The sequence below is a fragment of the Athene cunicularia genome (genome assembly GCF_003259725.1).
Source record: "Athene cunicularia isolate RWA chromosome 7 unlocalized genomic scaffold, athCun1 chr7_part2, whole genome shotgun sequence".
In the NCBI taxonomy this organism is placed as follows: Eukaryota; Metazoa; Chordata; class Aves; order Strigiformes; family Strigidae; genus Athene; species Athene cunicularia.
The window spans coordinates 4,260,411-4,271,511 of record NW_020799108.1 but is presented as its reverse complement, the minus strand read 5'-3'; the positions used below and the strand labels follow the sequence as shown (position 1 = coordinate 4,271,511).

The window sequence follows — 11,101 nt, the reverse complement described above, 5'->3', positions numbered from 1 at the left end:
AAGGGGAAGGGGGGGGGGGGGCACAACCTGTGACAGTCAGCACAATACTTGATTACACAATTTCAACAGCATCAATGCCAATTAGTATTGGCCACTGATCCCTAACTCAGTCTGGAATCCATCTGCAGACCTTAGCCCCATTAGGACTTTGTGCACAACAAATGCAAAATGCCACTGTTACACATTTAGTTTTCTGCCTTAGCATCATGAGTTTTACTCAGTTTAAAAACTGAAGTAGCTAGAACAAAAAAAAGGGTAAAACTACAAACAAAGTTAATGTATAAACATTAATATGGAATTTATTAAAGCATCTACAACCATTTTCCTAAAAATTCCAGAGTTTAAGTTTGGGCTAACCTGTCAAGTTAAAAACTAGACATAAAATGCTAACATTTCAATTTCAATTAAAAAGGGAAATTAGTGCAATAATATTAGTTTTGTCATGTACACTGTAAAAATCAACCACTAAAAACCATAGTAGGTTGGATTTAATCTATAGAGAGGGGAAAAAGCAAAGCCCGCACTCAAAGTGTTTAGTGCAGTGATTCCTGGAACACAAGGTATGTTGTTTATAATGCAGATGACATTTGAATGATTTAGACACACAGATGTCTCCAAACTTCGTTGGATTCTTACTTCAGCCACATTTTTCTGTGGCTGAAGTGACTGTAAGAATTCAAAGTTTCATTTTTGTATGTACAAGAATGACTTGCATATGTATTTTCATGATTAATGCAGAAAAGGTACAGATTCTGTGATGGTAGCAGTTATTCTCACTAGGACTACATCTTAAAGGACTACAATGCATATTCCAAGTCTACTCAACACCTGCACAAGCAAAAGGGCAATCTCAGTTACTTCTGCAATTGGTCTTTTGGAGAGTCACAGACAACAAGTTGTGTCTAAACTGTTCACATTCCAGCAATCAGCTGGACAGACTGGGCAAATTATTTTAAAATTTTTATTTGCTGTCTCAAGTTCTAATACTGGTTATGGTGAGGAGAAGAGAATATCTTGTTCTCTCCTTATTCCCCAACCAAACAAAAAGAAAGCTAGGAAGTTCTCTTATTCCACAGATAAACAGAGGCTTCTCAAACTCACCAGGTATTTACAATAACCTGGGTGAAGGCAAAGTTGAAGTCACAGCACATGAAACAAGCTTTGACAGGTGCACAGACCTGAGCAAACAGAAAAAGTAGTGGCCTACTACTAGCCATCCCGTTCACTGGAGAAATGCATATAACAGTTATGATTAAAGGAAGGCTTGCTGTCACAGAATGTCTCTGAAAATAAACAGCACAGACATACAACTTACGAATTTTTAACTTAAATTGAGTATTTTAGGTATTTTCTACTTAGCCTCCAGCCCAGGATTTCCATCTCGGTTTTTATTTCTATAGGTAACACTTAATGGTTTAAGAGATTTTCATGAAGCTCTTGCGACTCTGACATGGCAAGATTCGCACTGCAGTCTGCTGCAGTTCATTAACATGAGTTAAGCTATTAGAATGGCTCACATGAAGTCTGACAACAACAGGAGCTCATTCTGCGATCTTCTCAAGAAATTGCCACAGATAGGGTTTAATAACTTCCAGAAACTTAAGGATGTTACTATTTGAAACTATTGCACAGACGCAACATTGAAAAGAGACCATCAGGTATCACGGCTCATCTGTTACATAACTGTGAAAAGCAATGGACACACAACAACCTGCAAGCACCTTCAGAAGCTCAGCAATTTTATCTAAGGTTTGTTCTATGCTAAGAGCAAGAAACAAGCAACTTTAAAATAAAAATCCATGCACATAAGGAACTAGTCATTTTTCCAATCCACATATAAACCCCGCCTCGGTCTCCTCTGAGTCCATATTTAGCTCATGTCTCTATGCTGTTCCGGCTCAACTGAGTATCTTAAAAAAAAAAAAAAAAAGGCAATAGAAAGTTCTCCTTGTTACACAGAGAAATATGAGCTTTTGCTAGGATAAATCCTTCACTAGCATTACTTTCATTTCTATGTAAAAGGGTACGTTATTATTACTTAACTCCTCAATCACTTCTTGTGTGATTTCACTACAGTAAATGGACCTTAATCAATTATCTATCTTGCTGCTGTTATTAAAATATTAACAGTTTGAAAAGATATTAACACCCTCCCTTACTCTTGTAGTATCATTGTACAAAGAAAGGCTTGTACTATCAAGACTGGATTCTAGCTACAAAACACATGCCTTAGTTTTTACTAAAGTTCAGGTTTATGTATTTTAGCAAAGTAACATGGTTACAAAAGAAGTCTGAAAATTCACACTCTAAACTTAATTCTGCAGAAGTAGGTATAAATCTTAGCATTGACTTCCACTGTGCCAGAAGCATGAAGAATTTTCATCTGCAAAATTTGGATAGTGGGTAACCACACTTGTCAAGTGATGATATCTTTCATTAAGTTACATACAGATACTAAAGACCAGTACAACTGTTCTAATTAGGGAGCTATTTTTAATTACTGTTGTTAACTGCATGTGTGTTTTCAACCATAAAGCATGAGGGACAAGATTCATATGCAGATATTTTTTTTAAAAAAAAGTATACCTCTTACCCAGAGTAGTAAAGAGATATCAAAACTCAAGTTGAACATCTAGATTTTTCTTCTTTACTCAGATGGCATGCACAAGGATGCTTGATTAACTGGTCACTCCACCCCCTCCATAACTAGGTTTACATAAAGTCCCCTACTTTCTGAAAGTTACTGACCGTCCTATGTTCAGCCACCATGGTGTTGCTACCTCACTGTCTAAAGCAGATAGAGGAATTAGCAGTGTAGTTTACACATGGGGCATACTGGTCTTAAGATATCAGATCTTCACAAAATTCACATTTTAAAAAATTCTAAAAAAAAAAAAAATCTAGCAAATTTGTTTTAACATGCAGGAAATATTTAAATTTACAGAGACAAGCTAACTTAATCTGTCTCTAAAATAAAATCTGCTACACTTATGCCCACATGTCTCCAAAATCCTGTGCTTAGGATATTTAGAAAGGTTGCCTGAATAACTACTATTGAGTTTCTTCAGAATTTTTTCTAAAGCAAGTTTTCTACCTTCTGGCCCTATTCCAAATCAGAACAGAGGCAGGCATGCAGAGGGTCTGGTCTTCAGCCTCTCCTAAAGCTCAAGATACTCTCAAACCTAAAGAAGACAGGAAAGGACAAAACAGAAAATAAGATGAGGAAATTGAAAGAAGACACTAACACCAGAGCTCTCAGAAATAACCAGCCTATTCAAATAAAAAGGAAATAAATGAAGCAGGAAGGGGAAAAAAAAAAAAGAGAGAAAATTTTACACATATTTCACCTATTTATCTTTCAAGCCAATATCTTCTCAGATGAATGACCATGAAAAATAAGATCATTCTTTTAAACTTTCTCATTGACATTACAGGTAGATGTGGAGTAATCCCCCAGGCCAAATACGGGTCAAGGCAGAAGAGAGCAGGAAGACTAAATACAGTTACATTTTAAAGTTCATAAACTACAGAACACAGGGAATGGAAATAGAACTTTAAAAAAAAATCACAGAAGTATCAACATTGCTCTGTATCAGCAAACTACAGTCATGCAGCCTGCACAAATGTCCATGTCATACATTTCACTTAAATATAATTCACAGGAACACTAATGCATAACTATTTAAGGAACTCCTGAACCATACATAATGCAGACGCCAATACAGATGATCTAACCACTTCAGTTTTCTGAAGAATTACAGGAATAAAATTATAGTAAGATTAGCTAAATTATTGAGATTATACACAAGAACACTTAGCATTTCCAGACTGCAAAATTCACTGTCAAAAATCTGTATAACTTATAAAATGAGATGTCATTAACTGCTCTGTCCTGTAGGAAAAAAGGAAAAAAAAAAAAAAAAGGCAGAATATGCAGGAAGAAGGAATTCTGGGAAGAGTGTTTCACCAGGTTTGAACCGCTCCAACCATCTCTATCAGGTCCTGTTCTGAACAGTATTATGCAGCCAAGGAACTTCGCACTTTGCAATAGTTATTCACCTAACATTTTATTTCGCCACCCTACTAGGATCTCCTTCAAAATGTCTCTGGCTCTCTATGTTCATGCAAAAGGAAGTTAATAAATTTGAACCATAAAATCCATATTACTCTACTGAACTACACCTGAAGGTCAAGGTGGCAGATCTGACATAGGCAGTGGGCAGCAGGGGCAAGCTGGACTGCCTGCAGAAGAACAGAAAACAAAGGGAAGACCGAAAAGGTGACTTGTCAATGACAATTCTGTCTTTTACAAATTGTCTGCATTGTGCTTACTGATAAAACAGCTATTGAAGTAGATAACCATAAGTGATTTTTATTCTCGTGAACATTTTCAAATAGAATCTGTAGCATGGGAAACAGGATTTCAAGAGGCTGTCTCGTGGTGACAGAGTAATACTGCTGTTGAGTTCAGCCCAATTCTTCATCAGGGTACAAGATCCAAATTATTCTACAGTGGCATTAAAAGATGCAGATTAGTTTAAAAGTAGGTACATGGTTTGTTAGACAAATATGGTTCATGACCATGTAATTTATTCTTAAAATGCTATATATGAACATAAATGTCATAAAATAATCATCTTTAACACATGATTTCTATTTTCTTTGGCTTTAAGAAAAGCAGACTATAAAAAAGCCTGTGCCCAAATTCATTCTATTTGACAGAAAAATGTAAAACTAACAGAAGAATAACTAATGGTCACACAGCAATTTTCCTTACAATACAAACCCTTTACTATTATTGATAACCTGCAGCATGTGTTGGAACTGTTTGCAAGCTGTATATTATTGTATCCAGCCCCTGATCAAGGTTTGTATGTGCTCTTCTCTGTGGTATTGCTGACAATAGAGAATTTTGTTTTACAGTAGAGTTTTACTAGATAAATATATTTTGTTTTCATCAGGAGTGCCCCTCTACCTCTTGACCTTGTATTTCAAGTTCAGAAACTGAAGTCAGAATGCTATACAAAAAAGGAGACCAATTGAGTCACTCCATAAATCTGTCTTGTGACTAAAGTTAAAAAAAAAAAAAGACATTTTAAATTATTTGTCTTATTAGAAGCATGAATTATCCAAACAAAGGTACAGAGAGAAAAATTCAACCAGCTTGCTATTTTATCTACAGTTAGTCATACAAGCATAAACTCAGAATACTTTCTTACTCCCAAAGAAACTTTGCACCTATTTGGACACATATTGAAACCTACTGAATTCCACTTAAACATAAGAAAAAACTTCTTTAGAATGAGGGTGTTTAAATACTGGAATAAGTTCCCCAGGGACATCATGGATTATCTGTCTTTGGAGATACTCAAAATCCAACTGGACAACATTCTGAGAAACCTGCCCTACTTGGCCCTGCTTTGAGCAAAGGGGTTGAACTACATGATCACCAGAGGTCCTATCAACCTCAACCATCCTGCAATTCCATTTTTTTAAAAAATCTCTACTTTTGCCAAAAAAGAAAACAAAAAAAAGGTTCAGGGAAAAAACAACACATCATTCAGATAATACCCGACACCTACAAATCATTATTAAAGTAATCATCTCTATTTTATAGTTACCTTTACAGGCTACATGAAATGTGTGAACAATTTACACAAATCAGGAATTAGTGTTTCCTTGAGCACAACTCTGCAAGAAATTTTATCTACTACAAGCAAATAACTGCAAAGGAAACACTGTGGAAAACAGCGTTAAATAAATCAAGAATTACTTCTCACAACTATTCTATCTGGAAATGAAAACTGACTGAAGTAGCAAGTCAAACTGTACTATTGATGACTGCATCTGCTTAGATTAAATTTCCCCTGAAAAACATCACAACACTTCTTAAATGATCATTCCTATGGCACAGATGTCCTTCACCAGGACTCAGCGGGGGAAGCCTCCAGCTTCACTTCCTGCTACTAGTTTGTATCTTAATATAAGGGCCAAGCATAACAAAAACTAATGGAATCTAAAATTATTTTCCTGCCCAGACAAGTGTATTGAGTGAATACATTACACTGATCCTTAAAGATCTGAAACTCATATCAAACTGCTTGGGAAAGAGCCAAACAGTTCTGCCCCTCCTCATATGATACTCCCTGTTTTCTATATGAAGTTCTCAGGTAACAGGCTCAAAACAGAACAGAGGAATGACTTATACAACATTATGAGGCATGGTGCTTACTGCCATAAAACATGGTAGATGCAAAAACCATATGCTGGCTCAAAAGTTTTTAAATTAACTATACCCACAGAACAAAATCCATACAAAACATTAGACCCACTGAGAAACTGGGAGAGCTGACAGGAGTAACCCTATACGCTTGCCTAGAAAAAAAGTATAAGAATAAAGCATCTGCCGTCAAATAATGCTTAGCTGTGGGAGACAAGCAGGACTTGAAACAATGGTCCTGTCCCATACCAGGACCCCAGAGCTTTAGACTTCGAGAGAGAATAGCACATGAGCCCAGATGACTGTTCCTGTGAATAATGGTCTTTACCAAAAACAAACACACCAAAAAAAAAAACAAAAAAACCCCACACAACAAGAAAAAAACACCTAAGACTATTGCTCCAGCACATCACTTCTCCAAAAAAGAGAGGTGAAAAAGTGGTTTGAGATTATGATTGTATCCGTAAAATATTCAGCTCTCTAATACTGCCTAAGAAGGTAATTTGCTTCCCCACCTTTTATACCCTTTTATTAAAAACATCCAAAGAACCCAAGGTGGACTAAAAGATCTTTTCCATCATTCAAGATTGATAATTTTACTGAAATAACGGAAAGCTTCCAATGACTTATAAATGACTACTAATACAAAGCCAGATAAAGTAACATGTTATTTCAGAAAAAAAGATGCAGTGTTGAAGTAGTTCAGATATGTATTAAGACACAACACAAACCTTTTTTGTCATCTCAAAACTGAAAATTCTTCAAGTCACAGTCAGTCACACAGCTCCACTCCAGAAAACAGTCATGAAGGCCATACCACTAGACACAGTTCAATGCTAGAGAAAATATTATATGCACATGCAGAGCAGTACCCATAATTAATCTCACAATCTTAATCTGGAATGTGTATCAACACAGATTTCTGGAAATATGGGCTTTTGAAAGCTATTCAAGAAAAGCTTGTGTGCTGGTTTTAGCTAGGCTAATTTTCTTCACAGTAACTAGTATGGGGCTGTGTTTTGGATTTGTGCTGATAACAGTGTTGATAACACAGGGATGTTTTAGTTACTTCTGAGCAGTGCTTACAGAGAGTCAAGGCCTCTTCTCCCTCTCACCCCACCCCACCAGCAAGCAGGCTGGGGGTGCACAAGGAGTTGTGAGGGGACACAGCTGGGACAGCTGACCACAACTGACCCAAGGGCTAGCCCAGACGTTATGGCTTCCTGCACAGTATATATAGCTGGGGGAAGAAGAAAGAAGGGGGGACATTCAGAGTGATGGTGTTTGTCTTCCCAAGTAACCATTACACATGATGGAGCCCTGCTTTCCTGGAGATGGTTGAATGCCTCTCTGCTGATGGGAAGTGGTGAAGCCTTATTTTGCTTTGTTTGCATGTGCAGCTTTTGCTTTACCTCTTAAACTGTCTTTATCTCAACCCATGAGTCTTCTCTCTTTTACCCTTCTGATTCTCTTCCCCATCCCACTGTGGGGAGGAGTAAGAAGCTGTATGGTACATAGTTGTCAGCTGGGGTTAAACCACAATAGTCCTTTTTGGGAGCCCAATATGGGGCTCAAAGGTTTTGAGATAACGCCAGATTTGATTGGAATGTGCTAGATTGAATTTATAGCTGTTATTGCTGTTTAGCTATTAATTGGCAGGCTCCTGTACTTGCCATGGGACTTGCTTGCCTTACTGCGTATTAGAGTCTAGTGCTTGTTAGTGGCTGCTTTTTGCTTTTGCTGCTTGCTGTACTACTGATCATCTTAACTCTGCTGTGCCTGGGAACATTTTGATAATAGCAATGGCAATGCACCTGAGCTGGCAGATGGCCAAGGCATCGCTGCTGGTTTTGCGCTGCTGTACCGGACAGGCTAGAACTCAACTGTGAACTTGAGTCAAAGGGACTGTGACCTGTGGATGAGTCCACACAGGAGCAGGACACCCCAAAGCATCTGTGGCTGTGGATGAGTCCACACCAGAGCAGGTGTATCTCGAAGCATCTGTGCTGTGGCTATGTCTGTGCCACAGCAGGTACATCTCTGCAGGGACTGTGGCCCAAGAATAAGTCCACACTGGAGAAAATACATCTCGAAGCATCTGTGTCTGTGGGTAAATCCATGCTGTAGCAGGTACACCCCCTAAGGGACCACATTCTGTGGATAAGTCCAAGCCAGAGCACAGGCAAAGGGAGGGGCTCATTACAATGTTAAATCCTATGGTCTGGTCCAAAGGGACAAGAGGTGGAGATCGTAATGGATATACTTTTAAATTGTTGTAACCTGGGATTGGAGTTGCATGTTACGTGCATTACTATAGCAGGAACCCCTTGTTGCTAGTCTTGCTAGGAGCAAGGGGAGGAGTTCATTGCAATGTTAAACCTAAGGGACCAGGGGTGGAGATTGTAATAGAAATACCTCTAAACTGTTGTAACCCAGGATTTGAGTTGCATGTTACAGGAACTACTGTAGCAGGAACCACCCAAACCAGTGGAGGGCAAGTCTTACAAGAAGCAGTGCAAGTGCAGCAGCAACCTAGCCTGGGCTTTGGCATCCAATAACTCCATGCAACACACCACTGCTCCTGCCCTGAGTGACCACCATATCAGATGAAGCTCAAAGTCGTAAATAAATTAACTCAGTGGACATTCTGTGGACATTTTATGAGCATTTTACAGGGGTGGTCCACAGACTAAAGGAAAACTGCCTACCAATGGGAACTGGTGAATTCCTTATTTTGTTTTGCTTGAGCATGCAGCTTTTGCTTTACCTCTTAAACTGTCTTTATCTCAACCCGTAAGTTTTCTCACTTTCACCCTTCCCCAGCCCACCAGGGGGGTGCAAGCAAGTGGCTATGTGGTGCTTAGTTGTCAGTTGGGGTTAAACCATGACACCCTGCCACCTTCCTCTAACCTAGCAATACAAGCAGGAATCTCAGCAAATCATAACTAGCATGTCTGGATACATGCTAATGTAACTGTACCTTAGAACACTTAACCTTTTCTGTAATTATAACTACCAGGAGTAGGACAAAAAAACCCCAACTGAATAAACCACAAGAAGTACTGATTATTTGTATGCGGAGTCCCAATGACCTTCCCTTCCTAAAGGACATCCAGCAATTTTTACACAAGAAGAAAATTTATTTATGTTAGTTCCTTGTGCATACTATTCATTTCTTCAGACTGACACTGTAATTATAGTGAAGTTTCCTTCTCAAAACCAGGTTGTAGCAAGACTGTAAGCCCCCTTGAAGTTATGAAGACTCATTTGGTGAAGATACAGCTTCAAAAAGCTTTATGTATTCCTAAGGCATCACATCCATTCTATTTGCAGTCTTATTTTTAAAAGAAAGAGTATGGTCCACACTGAAGGAAAAGGAAATTTAGAGAACAAAACATTAAGCAACTTCATGCTAGAGCAAATCTATCAGCTACGCACAGTTTTTCTTATTGAGAGTTTTTATGTACTTGGGTGGGGGGAAACAGCTACCCAAAACCTGTTAAACCTTAAAAGTGATAATGTATTTGAAGACAAATCTTCCTGAGTGCACTCCTCTGCTACAGTTCCGTTTGACTGCAATAGGTCACACAGTCAATATCCTGTGATCAGAACTGAACATTCTTGTTAACAGATTCAGCAATACCAGTGAAGTATGGCTTCACATATAGATAATCAAGTCATGCTTCCAAGCACCGTGAAGAAAACAAAACAAAAAATCCCATAAATTAAACCAGGACTTTGCATTTTTCCTTCAAAAAATAAAACTAAGGTGTCTGGTACCTAACATGTCTATGGGCCACTGAAAAATTTTTTCCGAGGAAACATTCCTCAGCAATGCTGGACTTTGAACACATAACATTAACAGTCAGCCACAGTAAGAAACAATACTTCACAGGTACCTGACAGAACTTCATTCTCTACAAGACAGGGATTTAGGCACCTCACAAATAATGAGTCCTCCTGAAATTCCACCCCACACACATTACAGAAAAATAAACGTGTCTCCTCTCACCCTGACACTGCATCTGCAGAGAAGAGACTGCTCTGAATCCTGCAGACTTTACCTCATAGTGAAAAACATTCAATGCTGAAACCAGACAGAGGCAGTCTGGATTAAACAGATGGCACTCTATTTAGAACAGTTTCACTGTTAATAACATGATAATGGCATTCTTCCTGGAACTCTTCTCATGCAATCCCAATATCCCTATAAAAAAAAAAAAAAGCCCTGAAACCCAGAAGCAGCTTTACAAGAGGATATTTAAAATAAAAAAGCACTATAGTATGTCCTATAATTCTGTCAGTATCATGCTGTATACCAGTGCTTATTCTCATTCTTACAAAAACATCAGAAATTAATGTAACGCGGTTTGCATTCTTCTATAAAAACCGAGATTATATCATCTACAATTGAGGACTAGTTTAAACCTTTATAAATCACTGAGTAATTAACTTTTATCAGTTTCTTTCTGATTGAAGGGGACTATGTACTCAAAGTTGAGGAACATAAAAAATAATTTAATTATCCAAATACTAACGCAATCAGCACTTCACAATTACATAGCCACGGCATGCAAAACGCTGAGCTCCCCAGAGACAGGTACTCAGTGGAACCAAGCAATCATCTCACTCAAGAAGCAGCTTGCCAAGAGAATTCTGAACTTTCCCTTACCTTTCAGTGCAGTTGCAGGATTTCAGAATGTCTCCCCGCTTCTCCTATGGAAAGAAACAGCGACGCTCTTTTAAAATACATCCACTGAAAACTGAAACTCTGCTTCTGGTGCCAGTCGGGCTGGCGAGCACCTCCGACTTCCCCCACAACTTCTTCCCCTGACACGGTGAAGCCCGAGGGCAGGCAGCGAGAGGGCTCTGCCCCGGGCC

At 38.5% G+C, this 11,101-nt stretch overlaps 1 protein-coding gene across 6 annotated transcripts in view; it reads right to left on the bottom strand.

The window, feature by feature from the left end:
• Positions 1-11,101, bottom strand: part of FAM126B (family with sequence similarity 126 member B) — a 54,517-nt gene that overhangs the window by 42,926 nt on the left and 490 nt on the right. For 5 of the 6 annotated variants that reach the window (XM_026853286.1, XM_026853289.1, XM_026853285.1 and 2 more), the window contains exon 2: positions 10,893-10,936. The gene's annotated coding sequence lies outside the window, so the exon portion shown is untranslated. Of the gene's footprint in view, positions 1-4,182; positions 4,243-10,892; positions 10,937-11,101 lie in introns of all 6 variants that reach the window. The other variant, XM_026853288.1, reaches the window with a different exon arrangement.